The sequence below is a fragment of the Mya arenaria genome, chromosome 12 (genome assembly GCF_026914265.1).
Source record: "Mya arenaria isolate MELC-2E11 chromosome 12, ASM2691426v1".
In the NCBI taxonomy this organism is placed as follows: domain Eukaryota; kingdom Metazoa; phylum Mollusca; class Bivalvia; order Myida; family Myidae; genus Mya; species Mya arenaria.
Window position 1 is genome coordinate 62012233 of NC_069133.1, and position 22161 is coordinate 62034393.

Here is a 22161-nt window from a genome sequence, read left to right on the forward strand (position 1 = left end):
GTATCGAAATGATTGAATCATGGGTTATATTGAACTCTTTTCAAACATATATGTTGTATATATTGATAATGAACAAACTTTTTTCTTTCCTCGACAGATATGTTGGAAAAAACAACAATACAAAAACAGGCAAGCCAAGTCAAATTCGGAAGAGAAACAACAACGTTTAATGGAACAGTGAATCCATTTTGTAAAGAAATATTGAACATTTATTTATACAGGCCTATTTAAAAGGCTTTAAATAACGTTGCTGCTTGTTTCGTTTAATATATGATAATCATTTGGCCTTGTGCACTTTAAACAAGACATTTGAAGCGTTTTGGCAACTGATCTTATCTCTATGGTTTCCATGGTATTATTTAAGCAAATTAGAATCGCTTGCAAGTAATTCAGAAGGAAAACTTTAATGGTTTTGAATGCAATGCGCCCCCAAATATTCATGAGATTCCAAGCAAAATAGAGATATTGCAATCCACTCTGGTTCATCGTTATCGTTATGATCATATAATGAATTTTTAATGGATTTATACAAATTAAATCTCATGCACAATGAAGCAAAAAATAAAAATTATTTTAGCAAAGACGTATTTAGCAACCTCTAATGCATGCAATAAAATGCCAACAACCCACAAGGGTATTTGTTAGATCCCAGTATTTAACAACGTTTCGTTGATTCATTTCTTCAAGCGAACAAGAGACTCTGTAAGTCTCGGAGGACACATTAACCCGAACTTCACATTTACTTTTGGTTTGGGGAGTTGACTAGTACGCATGTTTAAAAGATTAAAGAAATGGGATCCATCATCACCTTCTTAATTGGACATGCTTTTTACAAGTACGACAACATCTACAATTATTTTTACACTTGATGTACACGTCCAACCAAGGTTCAAGGTTCATTGTTCTCCTTGATTGTTCTAAGATAAACATATTTGTTCTAGCAAAACTGGTAAAAAATACAATATTGTAAACTGAAATATTTCAATTTACTAGGCAAGTTTGCAAAGCATATCTTGAAGAACATTAAGTAGTGAACATACATATTTTGGAATACAACTGTCGTAAAATAAGCTGATAACGTTAGATTTATTTCGTGTTAACCACTACATATTTTTACCTAGCTATCTAGTTTATATTCGCTATATACCTGTTATATTTTCTTGTTATGTATATTTGTTATTCATGTCGAAAAATAGCTCATTGAGCAAATGTATTTATAAGCATACACCGCCTTTAAATAAAGAGTTTTGTATTTTCTTTTTTGTATCTTGAATCATGCTGTAAAACACTAACAGGTTATCTGGTTATGGTTTGCGAAATACGCTTTATTAGTAACATACTAACTGGTTAAATAGATTAGACTCATGTTACCTCTTAAAATAAATGCATGTCTGGCTTCTAGCATTAACTGGTTGTCTACTTATGATTTGCAAATTCCAGAATTTCATAATAACTGGTTCACTACATAAGTTTTGCGTTACCACTAACTAATTGAAATATGCAAATCAGAAGTAGATAACCAGTTGTATGAATATATTTCAATTTTTTATTCGTTTGAAAGGATACTATCCGAATTCCTCAATACTTTGTTGATAGGATAGTCTATAAATTTCTTTAAACAGTCACTAGATTAACTTGTGTCACTTTCCTTTTGGTGTGACAGAGAACTTCATTGCTCTTCGAGAGATATTAATCTTATCGATGGAGAGGCAATCAAACGCTACCATTTTTCCAAAATTCGTATAGGCAGATAAACGAGTGTTCAATAGTATCCAAAATCTGCGTATTAAGACTGACTCAAACAAAATATAAGTGATGATGTTGTTATGCGTGAAAATAGAACGAACATATAAGGAATTGTTTTGAAAATTGATATTATATTTCATTTCCTTAATTTCTCATTCTGTCAGTGGTTTACTCTAAAAGTACACACATTCTCTACGATAACACTGACAGTATTTTGAATTCTAAGCATGTTCTGTAAAACGCTGCGTCTATTGTTTTTAAAAGAAGAATTGTATTGTCACCGGTGCCCTTGAATATACTGTGTCTTACTCAGATATCAACAATTTGAGGAAATTTGGAAGAACTAATTATTTCCCGAGATATGTATTGAAAGGTACTTTTAGTCTGTTACTGATGTGTACAGAATGATGTTAAGACATGATGATATCCATAATAACATATGACAAACTTTGATTATTGAAACAAGTTTTTAAGTTTATCTCTATTGTTGAAGTACCGAAATGAAATCGAGTTTTTTTATTATATGCTTTGTGATATATAGATGTTTTTCAATAAAATATTTTATTATTTCAAACAGTGAAACTCTCAATTTGATATATTTCACTGTTTTAAAAGTTTGACCCACCCTGCGTTCAAATCAAAACAAAAGCACCGACAACGTTGGGACGCAACTTCTACGTCGTTATTACTAAAATGATATACTATTTGTTGCGTTTGGCTGAAGAAAGAACAGCATACAGTTTATATCCATTATATGCATATGACAAAAGGAAATATCTTTTATTTTGGTGTTGAATCTCAATTTAAATTACACGTAATTACCAAAAGTAATTAATTAACTCCTTGCTGAATTGAGATCTTACATTACATCAAAGAACTTTTTTTTATTTATGTTTTAAAAAATGAATAATCTACGTTTATTAGTTTCGTTGTATATAAAAACCACGCGCCAAATAGTGTGTGGAAACGAACTGGTCATTGTCTGATTTATGATTCTTGTTTGTCTGTCCCGAGCTGTTTTGTGTTTACAATTATAAATCCTTTAAGATTAAACATTAACATTAATGCAAGAGCTAGTGTTTAAAATCTGATATACATCTAGAACAAAATCGGGCAGGGAAAAATGTATCTGACCCAGACAGAGATCGAAATCGTATGTGACCTGAAACACTCAGGAAAGAACAAATTTGTTACTCGTTTATACGGCCACGTTGATTTAATGCAAGTACAAGTGATTTATTTGTGATCATCAGCTTGTAAATCAGGACAAAGAAAGGTGTTTCTGACCTAGGCGAAGCGCCAAAACGTAAATGACTTAACACGCCTTCATGAAAAAATAATATGTTAATTCGTAGACTGTTGACAAGTAATATACGGCCGTTATGTTCTACAAGAGATATTTTATGGAATCAACGTCATTAAAATTAAGGAATTATTTCTCTGGAGACAATACGAAGTCTTTCCTCGGGAATAATCTAACTTGTACCGAATTATAGAATTTTCCTTAGGCTTTAATTCTCTTATTAGAACGATAATCAGAACGTTTAACATGCATCGTGCGGATAAATTACAACGATAGGCACGTTACTGATTGCAATTTAAACTTGATAATAGTATACACCCAACCCTGATGATGGAAATATACTCAACTTGCGCTTTGCACTCAATATGTATAAATTCAAAATCAATTGCTCGAGTAGAGGCTGAATTAACTTTTTTATAAAACCTAACATGAACATTGCACTTAAATTTTGTGCAAACTCAAATATTCCCAACCTCGCTCATGAATAATATATATTGTGAACAAGTTAATGATGTTAGTGTTGTTTACTGTAATGCTATGGGTAACTGGTCTTAATCTGTAAAGAATGTGTAAGACATCCTTGGTTATAGCTATGTTCGGTTTAGTGATCATTTTATCCATTCTTGCTTTACAGCGTTAAATTATTTTAATCAATTCAAGTTAAATTTTGAACTTAAGAATTTTATTTTAATAAGTATGATTAAAATAGAATTGCATTATTGATTTACGACTATCTTCTCACTCTCTTGAAATAGAACTTGGAAGGTACAATAATGTTACGCGTTTAGAATGAATATGTAAACTATCCAATACTGTTATGTGGAAAAATGACCTGATAGTATGATTAAGAAATGACTGAATAATGTTCGTAATATTGGGGCAATTATGGCATTTGAGGAAATACAAATTGTTGTCAATATTAGTTTTAAATTGTCATGTTTAGAAACCGTTTGAGGCAACAATCATTTTAACATAACTCAAAGACGGGCCACATACTCATATATTGAATGAAATAAGGCCAGTGTTGTTTTCTTACTTTGAGAAGCGCAGAATGTTTTCTCAAACTCCTTCGAAAAGAAATGGAATATTAACATGAAAAACCTTTCCAATATACTACAAACATACCCAAATCAAAAGACGCATTTTTACTGAAATGTGCCTCAGAATCAATCAAAATAATTTGTATAAACGACACTATTTAACTTGCGCAGTTGTTAGAAACTAATTTGAAAAAAATGCGGGCTGATTTTCTATTATTCGGCAATACATTTTGTCCGCGGATGGTCGTAACAAATTAACATTAGAAGCCTTATATAATGCAAGATATATTCATGCCAATTGTCACGAAGTAAGAGGTTCCATTGTTTTTATCGTCTGCCAGTAGTCATTAAAGCCAAAGATGAGATTTCCAAAAGTAATCCATAGACAGCTGAAGAGAATGACCATTCCCTCCGTAACAGTTTAATTACTTCCACAGCAAAATGTTATAGCTATTATTGTATGAACGAAGTCGGAAAACAGGTCTATATTTAGATGGAAGTCACGTATTATTTTATTTTGGGAACATATCCAATGCAGTTCATGATCGCCTTACTAGTTTTAAAAAGCAAACAGCTTATTTGACTCATTGCAAACGAATTTCGCTGGAATATTGGTAGAATTTAAGTTCATATCTAAATCAAGAACTAGTTCATTTAAATGACACGGCAATGCCCTTAAATCACCTTAGTAGTGCAGCACTGGCATTTCAAAATTGAGATGCCAACGGAACAATTTTATACAATATCTGATTCTTGAACTCAAAGTGTTTTCGTTTTTTAAAAAAAAAATATGAATGAAAGAAGGCTTTTTAGGTAACATACCATCCTCGTGGTTAAAATTGAATAATTGAAGATGATTTTCGTAGTTAATATGTCGTGTTGTACATTTAAATTATACATGACAAACGGCACAGTTCAACATCAAATATTAAACAAAAACGTGATAAAAAGTATTCTACATAACCTGTATCGAAATTTTGGAAACTAATAGCGATTGATAAAATCTACGCGTTTTCTAAATAGTCCAACGTTATGATATTTTTTTTTATTAATGATGACCTCCAACAATTGTCACTATATACAAACATATTTAAGCTTATTATACGTTCGTAGAAAATATAAGTTTATGAATTATAATACTGAATAATGCCAATTAATGACTTACCCAACACAATCCGTATTACTGAGTGAACAGATACTATTATTCAGTTTTTTACTTATGTTGTATTTCGATTTCAGTAAGTAAAACTATAACATACAGTTCATATCTCCCGTGAATCAAACAAGTGTTATAGGCAAGCCGTTTGCGGTAAAATAAGATACAAGGCGCTTGCACGAAAGAATTCCGATATTATAATCCTAGCACTGCCCGCCCAGGAGTTTCACAGTAACGCGATGTACCATCGTATGCCTGTCCGTGTCCAGTCCTTGGAACGGTGAAAAGGTTCTCGCACGCTCAAGTTCATCTCATATTACATCAAGATATTCTTAAAGTTTGTCCTTAGTGTATAAAGGTCATTCGCCACTGATAATGGTCTAATACGGACGCTGTTACAAGTAAACAAATCGTTAGTGGTATGTACAGAGCTGTTTTCTTTCGCACGCTAATGTAGTTGTACACCATGTAGTAAAGATGTTAATCTTAATGAAAACCCGTCTTTCATTTTGTTTTATGCTTATTTAATGTCTGTTTGTAAGACAGGTTGGTCAAAAGACTGAATACCAAAACTACTGGACATTGTGTTATAATTCACGTTTGGTAGTCCGACACAATTACTCAAAACGGACTATTGACAAGAAGTAATTAATATAATCCATTTTGTGTTCGTTTTTTACGAATCTACGAATTTAAGTATCTAGAAATCCATTGCAATTTTTTTAATTTCTAAAACACTTTAGTACCTGTTGCATGATATGGAATAATGTCATTATCCTATGATAAAATCATATGATGATAACAAAACTGACATCTGAAATTGATAATTGTACTATAACTTACGATATATGCATTCTGAAATATGTGTTAATTTCATACAACTATTGCAACTGGATGATATTTCTGGATACAGGTTATCTGCACCACCCCCCCTCCGGCAACCACCAGTATTAACCTTCACGCGACCATTTTTTTTAGATATTTCTGAAGCTTTCAGGCTATTATAAAATCATAAAATTGCTCTTAAAAATCAATAAAGGACTTCTTTTCGAAAAAGTAATCCTTTTTGTAACTCATCACGGCCAGTGTCGTTTTACAATATCGATCTCGTGCTGATGTACACAGCTTCATCGGTATCAGAATGTTCCATATACTGACCTTGTTTGCATTGGAAATAACCTTCTTTAGCGAAGAAGTACGATATTATATTAGGGCCCTGATATAAGCATATACAAAATCGAACATTTTCTGAACCGGGTTTTATTTCTATGTCATCGATTTTGTATTTTACCATTTACCTCCCTTCTAATTACTTCTACTTCTTCTTTCCATTGATAAGTATTATCTTTCTGAACGATGATATGATTAATAACCTAGCCAATCGTACATCCCTCGAGTTTAGAACTTAACAAAAAAGAGATACATTTTCAATTCACCTTCATTCAATTCAATTTAATTTCACTTTGGGGAACATTCAAAAAGAAAATTCGTATCGACGGTGCAGATCACATTTGTATAATTTAAATAAACCGATATTAAAATGCAACTGCAACTGTTTTTTACGGACACGTTTGTACATCAATTTAATATAGAATTGAAACATTTTGCTAAGCCAAACCCTGTTATCGATCTCGATAATGCATTTAATTGTATGCTTTTAATACTTTTTCCTATATATAAAAGCATTATTGTAGCATAATGAAAATTAGATTTTTTTTTTGCTTTTAAACACGATATCTGTTAACAACCTATCACTTCCCGGTGTTGAGAATCAGACCATGACAATGATCTGAAGAAAGTTTAGCATATAGTATGGCTTCATTGGGTTCATCGGCATTTACTTAACAACTTAATTTTTTTATTGAAATATCTTAAATGGCAATAAATGCACATATATGTCTCGTGTTTTTTTTTGACAAACTTGTTGAAAGAAAATGTGTCTAATGTGGTAACCCGTGTCAGTTCCATTGTGAGTGTTGTTATATGTTAATGACATCATGACGAATTGTCTGGCTAGGGTTTTCAAGACAATATAGAAACTTGTTTTCGATTGCATTATTCCTGAGACTAGCAGCATATAACTATCTTCTTCCAAGAGTCTGTCATAAATCCCATTCCTTCATTTGTCTAGCATGAATGACATATCGCGATACTGTCAATAAGAATTCTGGTCAGAAAATCAATTTTATACTCTGCTAGATAAGGATTAGCCAGGACGTCATATCTCGTCAACATGCTAACAAGATGGACATGTTAAAAGGATGTTTCTTTGTTTGTATTGTATTTGTTTTCACATAAGTATTGTATTGTTATCTTGCTCTGTTTGGTAAAAGACGTGTCCCCAAACAAATATTGATATTTTCTATATAACATTACTGTTTGTTTCACTATAAAGCGGTAATACGAGAGGCTTCAATAAATTATGCCACGTATAGCCTTTCGTACAAACAAACATGCATGTGAGCTCTTATATAAATATATATAAATATATAAATACTCTTTATTTTCACTTAACATAATAAAATATATATTTAAGCGCAAAAAGTGTAAATATAACTAAACCAAAACCATTAGAGCGTTTCACATGCCACTTACCAATGACAAATAACTTACGAGGACAATTTCTTATGGATAAAAAGGCGATCATTTTCCTTCAGCGACCTCTGAAAACCGGAGGGGCACACTTATGTAATATATTGGCGCGACGCAAACTAGTGTCTCCATGCTATGATGGTTGCTCGAGGTAAATAATTTTAACAAACACCGAGCTGAAAGCAACACTTACATGTGTTTTTGTACAATCAAAACGGCATGTCCTACGTTTTCATTAGTCGTTAATGCAAAAAGGGAGACTGAACAATACCTTCATCTGCTATATTAAGCTGTATAATCATTAGGCCATGTTTTCTCTGTTTTAAATATGTAATTTTACGTATAAACAGAATCACAACTCATCCTGACAGCTTTGAAGTCCCATTATATTCTAATGATGTATTTTTGTATGTATTTCGAAATGACTTCTCTTAACATTTTTACATCTGTATTCCCCAAGTAAATGCAGTTATCGCAGTTACAAAATACACCAAAACCGAACGTACACTCTAAATTAAGTGCGCACAACGCTACTTCGAAATACGCATGTAACGTAAATTTCTTAATACCTAGAATTATATGTTGCCATATATATTAATGATTTGCATTTCTTAGCTTAGACGTTTTTGACTGAAATAGTTTTCCTGGTTATGCATCTGAATTTATCAGTATTTTACTCTATTGTATTGAAATAGCAGAACAAATACAGCTAGAGTATAAAACGTATGTTGCATAAAGTGGGTTGCGAACCCCCCTCCCCCCAAAAAAAAAATTCTCTAATAAGTTAATCTTAAGTGACACCGCAGCTTTAAGGGTTGTGCACTTAAGATATGATATCCCAACATGACCTTATAGAAATATTTTTATTTTCTGACCTTCAGACAAACTAATCATGCTGGACTTGTGACAATGAACATTTTTTCTCCCTCGACCCACGATCTTTCTTACTGGCTTTTAAGATTAGTTCGCAAAAGATAATTATTAACAGCTAGCCGGCGTCTGTATTTTATGAGACGAGACGGTTCAGCTTGTATAATGGACAAAGATCATTCATGTTATGTTGTCCAAAAGCAGATAAATCAACGAAAGAAAGATTCCTACTGTATCGTTCACTGACCCTAGAATATTTTACAAGCTTCGTGTGTTGCTTTAAAGAGCAACATTCAATGTACGGCTAATTTGAGTACGCTGAAGGTGACTTAACTATCTGACTAGGCAAATAATTCAAAGACCCACGCATTAATTAAATTGAATAAGATGTCCATTGCTGAGGTGTGATATGTCTGGCTGAAGGTGTCATCAGACATCACAACATTTTGTTTTATTCAAGTAAAATCGAAATCTGCTGAAACGCTTTTTTTCATCAGAACTTGATTGAGCCTAATGTACATAAACAATATATTTACAAAAGAAAACATATTTAAATAAAAGTTTTCGCTAGGGCAGACATATTGAAATCTGTAACGATTTAAGTTGGTGACTTGAAAGTATTTCAACAATTCACTTTACCAAATCATACGCTATTCTAGCTAAAAACATTTTTAACACTTTGATAATATAATGATATAATTACGTTATCATATCAACGTTGGACTGTAAGTATAATTCATTTTATTTAATGTTTTTTAAAATATTGGAAAGTTATTTAATTGTAAATGTAACACAATGATGAACTCAATGTATACGGCAAATATATGTCCCCTCAATTTATTGCCGAAAATGAATGGCAAAATAGCATCTTCTCAAAGTATACAATCGTTTTTTCATCAACAGCCATTTATTTATGCAATAGAATAAAGTGACAAAACACGTTACAGATATATTAATCATTGTAAAAATTTTGATCGATGATTTGAACATAACAACCGCATAAGTAAGACAAAATGATTATTATCATAATAAGTATTTATCATCCGTAGGGAGAAATGTCCAACCCATCAAATAACTCACTCAGACAGAAGACATATTCAAATATGCAATAACATCAGTATCCATAGTAATAGATTTGAAAAAAATAATCGAAGCAAAAACTTTTTATACTACATTATATCGAAAAAAGATAAAATGGGAATATAAGAATTCCACTTTCGTCATTTGTTATGCGAGCAGGTGGAAAAATCCATTCCCAATGTTACTTATTTAGAAATGGAAGCAAATTCGTTCAACAGTTCATGTCCCAGGGCGCCAATATCTCAAATAGGGTTTCCTTTCCAACACGTTATAAGGTTTATACGTATCGCTCTGAAATAGTAGCTTATTTTGACATTCAAATAAGCTGCCTTTTTTAACTGAAGTAGCGAAACAATTCATTGTGTTTTCATTATTTCTGCTACGTAAAATGGGAGTTATTAAGTATAAGGTTATAGAGTGCTGATGAGGCATATCGACCAATGAAAGGTAAACATCGCTCTGTTTGGTCTACACCATAAATCTGGGTTTTATTTTATGTTTTGGAGAAAGTTACAGAAAAAAACAACAACAAAAAAGTTTCAAGAAACTTTTCTTTTATTTATTACACTTAACATCCAGTACCAACAAATTGGGGGCACTATCATTTAATATATTTCCGGTCCTTTAATTATGGATGCTATCTAGACTGCATATGATTTTCATTGAGGCGAATTTATGTGATTGCCATTTATTGCGTTCCATTGCGGGAAATAAACCAACATCATTAGCCAGTAAGTGTTTTATACCATGCTCATAAACACTCCTTCTCAAATACTATTTTCATTCTTTCAACAACCCACAATATCGTCACCCACACAAATTATATTTCCACTCGCTTTTCTTACCATAACGTACAACCAAAGTAGGAACGCTGTTTGACTACACGCTGGTAAGATTACAAGTATGAATGTTTGCAAGCGAATATTTCTTTCCAGTGTGTGTTCATTAAACGCCTCAAGACAAAACAATCAAATGGATGTGTCTATAATAGTTGTATAGATGTAGAAAAACATTTTCATCACTTCACAAACTTCATGAATCGACCGTGTAATTTTCGTCACCCTTATCTTATCCGGTACGACTCTCAATTCATATTTGTTTTTGTTTTTAAAATTGGTGTCGTACACGTTATATAACGTCACCTGTTCAATTTTGCTTTCGTTTTTATTTCAAGAGACTGATGACCAAATGCATAATACCTGTATATAAACCCTGATCGTTCAGGGGCTATAAAACAGCAATCGTTCAGAGGTTAGAAACACATCAAGACTAAAGCTATTTAATTTCTGTTTACTTAACAAATATGTCTATCTTTTTCATAAGGACTATCATGTGCTGATTCAGTGTGGTTATATTTGAATTATGTGTACATTTGAGTAAGAAACTAGCATAATAAAATTTATTTATGTTAGACAGTTATTGACTTTACTTTTTGGGAACATAAGATAATTTTATTGAAATAAATTATGAATTCAAAATGAATCTTATTATATCTTTAAAATTTTAAACGAAGAATGATGGAAAGATTGACTGTAGGAAGTACCCACACACACACACACACACACACAAAACACAACAACAACAAACAAACAAAAAACGTCCCTTTTAGAACAACATGCGTTTGTTGGTTGGAATTTTATACAATTTTATACTTATCCAAATTTATGATGATAACAACAGCTATATAAATGGTGGTTGGTCGCTAAACATGTTTAGTGCATAAACTGATCCTTTCCGTAACGTTTTTTTTATATAAAACACAGTATACATATTTTACTTACAAGCGCGCCCAAAATTCGGTCAAAACACGGTCAGTGTGTTTAGATTCATTGAATGTCAGTCTTAAATTACATGTAGTAGTCAACGGGAATAGCAGGCTAACTTAAAACACAGTTATTGTTCATTTTATAATAAAAAGTTAGCGTCGATGTTTATTAAAAATCAATACACAATTTAAAAAGTTGGCAGTTGAAACCTAAAACAACTTTAATTTAACACATATTCTCTCAAATCCATAATGTTGAAAGTTTTTTCAGAGCCAGATACAATCTATCATTTTCTTTCTTTGAGAGCACCATGTCTCTTTTTTGCAGCACCTCTTTCTGTATCACCCTCTCTCTTTTCTGTAGCTAACAGTTTGTTTTTTCTGCAGCACTCCGCGCTTTTTAAAACCTCATTTAAACCATGTCTGTGTAAACAAGTTATACAAATTAAAACCAAAACTTCACTTTTTAAAAAGCAATAAATCAAACATACATATAGAGATATAATTTGGAAATTTCAATCCCTTATTTTAGCCAACGATTTGAATCTTGTGTGTAGATGCCCTAAACTTATTGAACCTATTGAATAAAAGAACAGCAAAATTACCCTCTGATACGATCTTTCTAAATAACATGGAAGGTGCAGTAAACCTAACACAGATACTTAAAGCCATTGAGTGTCTGGTGAATAGTAGGCGTCCTTAATCAAAATGTGATGTCCATGACTGTTGAAAGTAAAAGTTCAAACACCTCTTTACTTATTGACGGTCCCTCGTAAAACATACTGAATACTAATTATCGGCATTTTCCAGAGAAACGTTATTAACTTGATATGTTAACCATCTTGAAGAGTTCCAATTAAATACACGAATCACTCATGAGGCATTTTGCTAAATGAATCAATGATAATAAAACCGCCATTTCGTTATCTGCATTCGATTCATTAGTAACTACGGAAGATGTTAGAATATTTATTATGAAGATGTTAGGACAAGGGTAATATACATTAACATAGTGGTGGGCATATTGGACGAACTGTGAAATCACCCATGTTATTGAAATATAAGATATGTCGCGAATGTTGTACATGGGGAGTGCCGGCTTATGACGAATTATTTAATATTGTTTGCATTTTCCCGGTCAAATATAAAACATTCCATTCACCGGTGCCGTTGATGAACCGTAATCCGCGAAGCTGCATGCATTGAAAATATACGCTGCTTGCATTGTAAAACACAACGAATAACTACGTAGAATACTTGTTATTATTGTATTTCAAGTTCATGTCGGCATCCGTACTAAAAACTACTGAATGCCTTCAACGAGAATAAAACTTAGTATTATTTTTCTAATGCGCAGCGAAAAGTACCTTCTTGTAAAGCTCAATCTGGAATAAAAAGTAAGAAACAGAAATAACTGAAACCCTAATTTTAAAGCAAAATATGTTCAAATAAATATAGTTAACGAATATCAAATGTCGATATGCCAGCGGTACACACAATGACATCTGTTACATAACCAGTGACTTATACTTCAATTAAATAAGTGCACCACAGGGATTGAATGAAGCACCACAGCTAAGGCAATGCTTTTATGAATAAAGCAATCAGTCAATAACTTAAACGCTTCTTTTGAAATAAAGCTTCTGCTCATAGTGTGAAAAGATAACTTTGGTTCAAAACAATGTTTAAACGTATCTTAAATATTGACTTTTGAGTATAAACAGCTTTCAAACGCTGTCACACAATCATACATACATTTAAGGATTAACATTCGACTTTTTGTCGAAAAATGCCGAATTTTAATACTTATATTTACATTTATGAAAGTGTACATTTCTGCTTGAATAAATATATTATTCAAGAGCATTTTCTCTTTTTTCTTACTCTCGCTGTTCTCAACGGTGGGTGAAAAAGAACAGCTACAGTAACCTAAATCTATAAAACAATGAATGCCCAGAAAAAAGAGTTTCTTATTCATGGGTTTAATTTCTATAATTTTAAGGAAAAGTATATTTTAAAAACGTATTATAACAGTATTACAGCTAGAAAAATACAACTGATGTGAAATATTAACAATAATAAGAAAAGAAAAAATCGCCACCTACAAACTTTTTTTCATTATATCTCACGATAACGTGATACTAGCGTTTGTAAGTCACGAGTTTTCAAATTGGAGAGAAATTCCAGTCAATGTATATGTTGAGCGTTATGTTAAAGGATCATTTATTTTTGATGTATTAACAATGTTGGAATACGGTGTTGGACAAATCAGCAAGTGCATTGTCATTTCTTTGGAAGTTAACATCGGATAAAACGATAGTGGTGGTGGGTGGGGTAACGTGTTTAGCAAACGGAACTTTCGCGGAAGAAAAGCCAGATGACGCGAGAAAACTTAGTGTTGAACTGAGCCTTTTCTTCTTGACGTTGCTGGATGCACTACAATATGTTATTGTTTCAGTTCCTCGATTTCATGTTTTATCAGATGCTCTATTTTTACCAAATGTCAATTCGTAAATTAGAAATAAGTCGTCATCACTGTCATTTAATATTTCTTCAACTGTTCCATCCATCATGAAATCAAAATCTACATAAAATTCAAGCAAATTATCGTTGCTCATTTTGTTTTAATTGCTTTACTGCAGATTTTAGTTATGCAGGCTGCCAATAATTTTACTACGATTTTATACAGAAATAATGTGAAATTGATAAACAACAACAATCGTTAAGGAATGAAGTGCTAATGTAAATATTTAAGCATGGAAACGCAGTGACATACTGACGTAATCATTTTCTAATTTGTATTTCCCTTTTTCCTTGTATTATCACTATATTCATAATGTTATTAAACTATTATGTTATAAACGTTTTGTAAATATTCATTTTTATCACACTAATACATCATATTTTACGACTTTAAAAACGTGGTATACACTACCATCACAACACACTGTTAGCTAATATATTTTCCTCCAAACGTCGGCTAAACTCTTTTAAGTTTCCTCGTTCGGAAACCGACCAACTTCAACTAACGACTCTGCAGCAAATTATTTAAGACAAACAGCATGATAAATGTGTTTCATATCAAGAAAAGTCAAGTCAACAGTTTTTCTCTCTCTCTCAAAATCATACACAAAAATGAAAATAACGAGGTATGAAATCGTTTTCGAAAAAAAGTAAAAATCACACATTGGCGGTGATTAGGCTCGACCAATGTGTTATGAGCAAAACCATTTGTTGGGGTAAAATGTACCGGTATTTTGTTTAAAAAATAAACAACTTAAACATCAAAATAACAACTTTTTCCAACTAACTACATAAGCTGTACTTCTATTTTTCCCTATCAATTCAATTGCCTTAATATTCCTTTTTATTTTAAATTTATCAATTTAATTTATTTTCGTTTATTGGAGATAGGAACAGCATAAATGTACACACCCGAAAAAAATGAAATTAAAAAGAAATACCCAATTTATTTTGTCGATTACTCTTGGAGGTATTGAAACGAATTTTATCGAAAACTTGACGAGCATCTTTTTTATTTGAGACGGCATCAGCCAGTAAACAAAGTTCAGTAACTTTAAAACATAATTTAGTAGGTGGACCCTTTAACGGCTCCTAATATGTGTACAGCCAGCATTGCTATCAGTCAATGCATTAGAAGTATTCATCCATAACGATGAAAGTAAATTATAACTTTGGTAAAACACAACATGATTAATTGTGTTGAAATTGAATATCAAAGTCCACCAAATGATACAGTTGTTGAACTTCAAATAACGCCTTTTTGTTACAATCTGTAGAATTTGAACTTGATATCGTGGACAGCTTATGTCTTACTAAGAACAACAACGGACGGACTGTCAGACAAACAAGATGATTGCTATAAGGCTATATATTCACAGAATCTTGTCACATACTGCAGTCTCTTAATTAATATTGTGTTTTTGTTTGGTAATCTGCAACATCCTTCAACTGCTGATTCATATATTTTTATTAAAATCGTTCGTGTTTCTCAGTGCACATGCTTGAAGTTGATCTGATTGAAAACAACACCATTTTATGATCGTTACGGGAAGGCAGAACCATTTAGCGGATTACAATACTTGACTGATGTTAGGAAACCCTTGGATATGTGGAGGAAAATTGCAATCAACTTCCTTCAAAACAATTAATTTCACGAAAGGTATTTTTATGGAAGAATAAAGGTTTAAACAAAATCGTTTAATATTTATTCGCAAAGTTTGCATAATGCCAAAATGGCAATATGAAATCATTCAAAATGCCAAGCATGGATATTTGTCTAAAAGAAAAAAAAGAATATTTACGTAAACACGCACTCGGGACGGAAAACTTTATATTGAAGGTCGGAAACCTCTGCGTTTATTAAAGACATTCAACTAGAGACTGACACAAATTTAAGATGAAATGAATGACCAGGAGAAACCTTTTATAAAGCTACCGCCGAGAATTGTAGCCTTTCGTTAACCCTGAGATAGCAGACATAAATAACACAATTATTGTTTTGCATAAGTAGTTTTTCAACATAAACTCAAGGACTTATTGACGGCAAACCTTGGGTTTGAAAGTCAGCAAAGTGGCACAGCACAATTAAGCGGACAACGGAAACATCTGTCTTTACCAAATTTACAACCGATTTATTTTCAATAATCGATATATCTGGACGGTATTAGTATGCGAACAGACGTAATAAAACTGCTATTAATAACTATACCAAATATTAAATTTAGAACTTAATAAAGACGAAACTTGTCGGGAAAACATTACTTCGTTCATTTCATTTACATACATGTTACCATGTACCCATCATATGGAATATATAGAGTAAAACGTAATATTGAATGAATGATTTATTCAAACTCCGCTGATATCAACTAATAGACTTAAATTAATATGTGTGTTTTATTGTGGTTTTTATCAATCGTTTATTGTTTGTTTACACCCATTCACATGTAATCTATCAGTATTATTTTTTTTTTTAATTTATTCATTCATTAATTAATTTATTTCTTCGTTCGTTTGTTCGTTCATTCGTTCGTTCGTTCGATCGCTCGTTCATTCATTTATTTATTTATTTATTTATGTATTTATTTATTTATTTATTTATTTATTTATTTATTTATTTATTTATTTATTTATTTATTTATTTATTTATTTATTTATTTATTTATTTATTTATTTATTTATTTATTTATTTATTTATTTATTTATTTATTTATTTATTTATTTATTGTTTTTGTTCAAAATAAATGAGGGAGGGTGGCGTTTCTAAGGAATAAATAAATTTAATGTGGTTTCATTATATAAATTATATTTAAGTTGAATGTGATAATGATGAACTCAAAATGGTTGACACTATAATCAAATAATTACTTTAACGTTCATAAATATAACTATTTACATACAACATGAGCTTCGCCTAGAAATATCGACAACAAGCAAGCAGTTTAAATTGTTGTCTTCTATTTCTCAAGTTCAATAATATTATAACCATGAACCCATCCTTCCAAAATCTAACTTGTCAATATGAAAAATCAACATAATATTCCTTAATATTATTCAACGTTCGATGACGTTTCCTACGGAGTCGAGAAAATCAGAAATTGACGCAAAATAAAAATTCAATTTTAGAAACCAATAATTATTAAAAGGAATGCTTCCATTGCATAATCTTTTTTGACTGCAAGGCTTTCTCGAAAGCTTTCGTAATATTGATGGAGACGTATAAATGAGGTATATGTGTCAAGCAAAATGATACTCATCACTTCCAGTTTGTAATCACGCGTCTATTGGGAATTATTGAGAAGACCGAGACTAACATGATAATGGAATATTTATTACATACACAATGAACGTTTGATTGATAGACATTGTGGCTGTTTTGACTTGTAGATATATTGGAATTTAACATCTCTTTGTATTTCATAGATTTCTGTCAAAGTGACATGGTACAACGTATTTGTATCGAAAATTGGTATTAAGGTGCGGTTATGAATTAACAAATAGTAAACAAGCAAACACATCTCTATTAAAAGTTTTTAGGCAATAATGGTGATCGAAAACCAGTTAAACATCATCATGCATATTGCGTTTTTGCAGGTTTCGCATATCAGATAATTATTGTATTTAGTGACAAGACCTAACGAAAAGGCCAAGTTTGCCTTTACAGCCAGTATTCAGATTTTAATAAAATAATTATCAAAGCTCAATTCGACGAGTTCAGCTGTCCTATTGAGAGGCCACTTAAACGTGCCCCTAGACATGCATCCCATCGCATTCACTCTTCATTTATTGTGAACTCTCTGAGAGCGTGATTTGTCCTTTCTTTGGGCATGATGTTCTAAGTGAATCGTACACTTGATGTCGATTTTTTTTTTATGTCGGATATGAAACTTCCGTAAACCAGAGAGTTCAAAAGTACAACCTAGCTGACTGAAAAACTCACCCTTGTCCTCTAACATGTCATTGACCATTCTTTGTCCGTCTTTTGGTTTCATTAAGTACAATCATGGTCTTAAAGTAATTAACTTTTTATTGATCGATTCAATTGTACGTTTGCCAATTTGCCACCTGCTTATGAACAACATACATTAAAAGTTAACGCCTGATCTATTTAATAGGCATCCGCTCTCTTAGAAGCAGTATTTTAACCGTATCGTTTAATTTGCTCAATAACAAGATTTTCGAATCCTCATGTTTTTTGTCATCCGTAATTTAACCGCTATGATAGAAACTTATTTCCTCGTTATTTTATTATTGACAGTTATTATCAGACTAAAACTAATCCTAGAAGTGCTGAGTTCAGGTGGGCATAAAAGAAATAAGTCGATGTTTAATTGAGGACAATGTTTTCAAAACATATATATTTAACTTAGATCCTACAATTTATCTTCTGGCTTTTATTGATCAGTGTTCACAAAGCAGTGCAAGCTTTGCCACTCGTGAAAATATGTTTTCATTGATACACATCGATATATTTTGTGAAATCATCACTTCCAATAATAGTTTATATGAAAAGTTTGCTTCATACTTTATAATGCAGTAATGAAACCTACTGTCCGATCAAATATAAAACAATATTCAACGCATACGTAAAAAAATATATTTATGAAATGTGACGATGTAAAATCCCACCGAGAACATGTACAGTCTTTGTGTCTCCCGGCCTGCACGCGCCTTTTATAAGCAATGAATGAAAAGCTAATATGGTTCACATTAGCTAAATCAAAAAGGCCAAGCCCATCAATTCTGTAAAAATGTTATCCATTTCACACATGACAGTAGAAGGACGATGAAAATAAGGTGTGTTTTTTTCTGTTGTTTTGTTTTGTTGTTGTGTGTGTGTGGGGGGGGGGGGACTGACAATCAACCTATCTTTTAGCTATGTATATATATCAAATTGACATCTTTTAGGTCAATATTACTACATAATATTCACTCCTGAAGTTATCATAGATAATGTATTCATATATAATACACAATTTACTTCCTACGCGACCTATTTTCAAGAAGAACACTTTTATTTACATTTCTCGCTATCAGCATTATACTAGAAAGACATGCCCAAAAGTAGTTAATCATTTTCATACATATTTTATGGCTCTGCAATATCTCTCCAGAACCTCAAATTACTTATTATATTAAAATCCCTACTTGTACTCATCGTGAAATTTTGTCACACACATTTTTTTTTTCATCTTAAATGAAATGAAAAGCAAATTGCACCGAGCTTAAATTACTTTGTCATTTAAAATCAAATTTATTCCCATGAGAGATTAAATTAATTCCTTCTTTGAATTCAAAGCAAGTTCAAAGCTAAACGACTGTATGTCAATTACAGATAGTTTGAAATGGCATTGACAAAGAAGTGGAAGGGATTGTCGTCAAGTAACTTTTAAAAATGCTTAACGATACGCAGCAGTCTATTTATGATGCTCATAATAATGGAAGGCTCTGCAGAACCTAGATAAAATATGTGGACCAAACATGTATGCGAATGACCCAAGTTCAATGATGCTAAGATAAAAGGAAGAAAAAACGATTATTCTTCAGTTTAACACAATATTGTCAACAAAAGGAAGTGGTACAAAGGAAGTTAAGTGTTACGGCTTTTAAAGCTGATGTTTTGCAAATTGATCCATGATTATTTGAAAAGTGAAAACAGGCTTTTAGCCAGATTGACATTGTCCCCATTATTCTCTTTCTTGACAAGAACCCTGTAATAAAATACTCGTCCCTTCGGAGGTTATTAATAAAACGAACAGGGTCAATTGTTTGTAAAACCAAAGCAATGCTTTTTAAATTTCGCAATTTGTTTAAATTGTCTGACCCCGTAAAAAGTCATGTAACTATTTACACTGGTAATTTTGGCAGAGATCACAATTAAAGCAGCATTTCTTAATGTCAGCTTATATTGGTGAAGGAGACTGAATGTTGGGATTGCAAACTGTAACATTTATGAAATAGTTTAAACAAACACAAGTGTACATGGCTTTTAAATGGAACAGTATTTCAATGAGTTGTTAAATGCCACTACGCAATTAAACCTTTGGTATTGAATGGATATTATCAGCATGGTATCAACGAAGAATACATGATCATGTACATGAATGTGCTTCGTTTATCGCTTTAATCCAATACTCATACAGTCAGGAATATTACTGACGCCATCTCTAAGCTAAGCGATATATGCGTTCTTAAAAGCGGTATTCATGGTCACAATTATGTTAAGTGCAGTGATCGGAGGATTTTATAACTATATTTAAGCGTAAGAACTTGCCTCGGTAAAATGTTGCCATTTTAGAATTGCCCGTAAGTTCTACTATACTTATCGAGTATTTGGACAAATGGCAATTCACTAGATTGATGTGCAGCATTTTATACTTGATACTCTATACTTATTGATTTTTTAGCTCGGATTCAAGTCAAAAATGACAGAATTTGGAGTTTTTGTAATGATTGGATTTTCTTCTATGTCATCAATTTCATTAATTCCAATACAAGCTCACTAGTATTATAATATTACTAAAGGTACATTAATTTAAAAGGGAAATAAGCCCTAAGATTGCAAATTCGTTGTAAACAAGCTGTATTCGATAATCGTATGCCGTATATCATTTTAGACGTGGTCCAAATTAATGGTATTTGTGTATGTGAAGTTCTATATGGAGGCACGAGTTGCGCAGCGATATTAAAGCATGCTGGATAAATTGCCAGCAGGAAATGTTTAGGTTATTTTGCACATGCAAGCAATTTTATTGGTCAACATTCATTATTTGATAAATATTGACCAATCAATGACCACCTCGACTAACTTTGACCAAACCAAAAGTTTAACCGTGTTTATAGAACTGACTGCAGGAAACTATGTTAATGCCAGTCGTCGACGAGTTGACATCAGCGCCTTTATCATTAGAAAGACTAGCCAAACAAAATTTCATAAATCAATAGAATCGGTATTCATGTTCTCATTCGTTCCTATCCTGTATCTCCTGTTACCTCATTACAATTCCATGAGGTGAGTCTTGGTCTAATCCGCCTGTCCAAGGACAAGATACGTTCTTTTTCAGATATCTCGATTCCTGTCTCATTCCTATCATTTGTGCGTTTGTCAATTGAGACCTCATGTGTGCCTTTTACAATCTGCTGAAACCAAATTATCTTTATGGAAGCCATAGTACAAACAATTTAGTTTAACTTCAATTACATATTACTACTGTTTACTGTTATCTGAAATATAATTTAAGTTTTGTGTTTGTTTTAAATACGTTTTCTTGAACTGACAATTTTGATATGTTATCACCACCTACGCATTATTTCCAGTCTAAAACAAACATTATGAACAATGTGTGATACTGTGATATTTAAGGCTCCATTCCTATAGCTAAGAAAAGAAATCCTAAAGCGTATTTGTTAACAAAATAATGGAAAAAGAATCGCTTAGCTGGTAATATGACAGCAGCTCATACATTTATTTCTAAATCTAGTTATGGCGAAGATCTATTTGAATAAAATATTCCGATTCCATTAGAGAAATACATTATTTTCTCTTGATGTCTGAAGAATATGCTTAACATAGTTGATTACTTTATGTGTTATACAGTTTATGACGTCTTGAACACATTTAAAAATACTGACATAATCAAACGAATTTTGAAATAATGGTTTAAAAAAATTGCTGTTATTCTTTTCAAATAAAATTATAGTTTAGTAAAGTATTAAGTATTGTTCTACCATCAAACAGAACTGAAACGGTCGTATATATAAGTTGTTCACAATTACTTCTGGTACGTTATCTCTGCATGAATGTTATTAAAATAATTTTAGACTTTTTGACACATAATACATTTTTTAAACTCACTTCTCCAGCTATTATGTAAATATATGTGTCGACAAAGGCTAGCTTTACAAACTTTTGACTGATACCTCATTCACTATAAATAATCATTCACAAAGTAATGTAATATTTTTAAACACATTTATTAGTAAATTTGTTAACCACGCAAAATACATCGGAAAGCGGTGAGGTACGCTCAAATAATAACGCGCAAATGATGTTTATAATGTTTGAAACAAAACAATAAAAACCTAG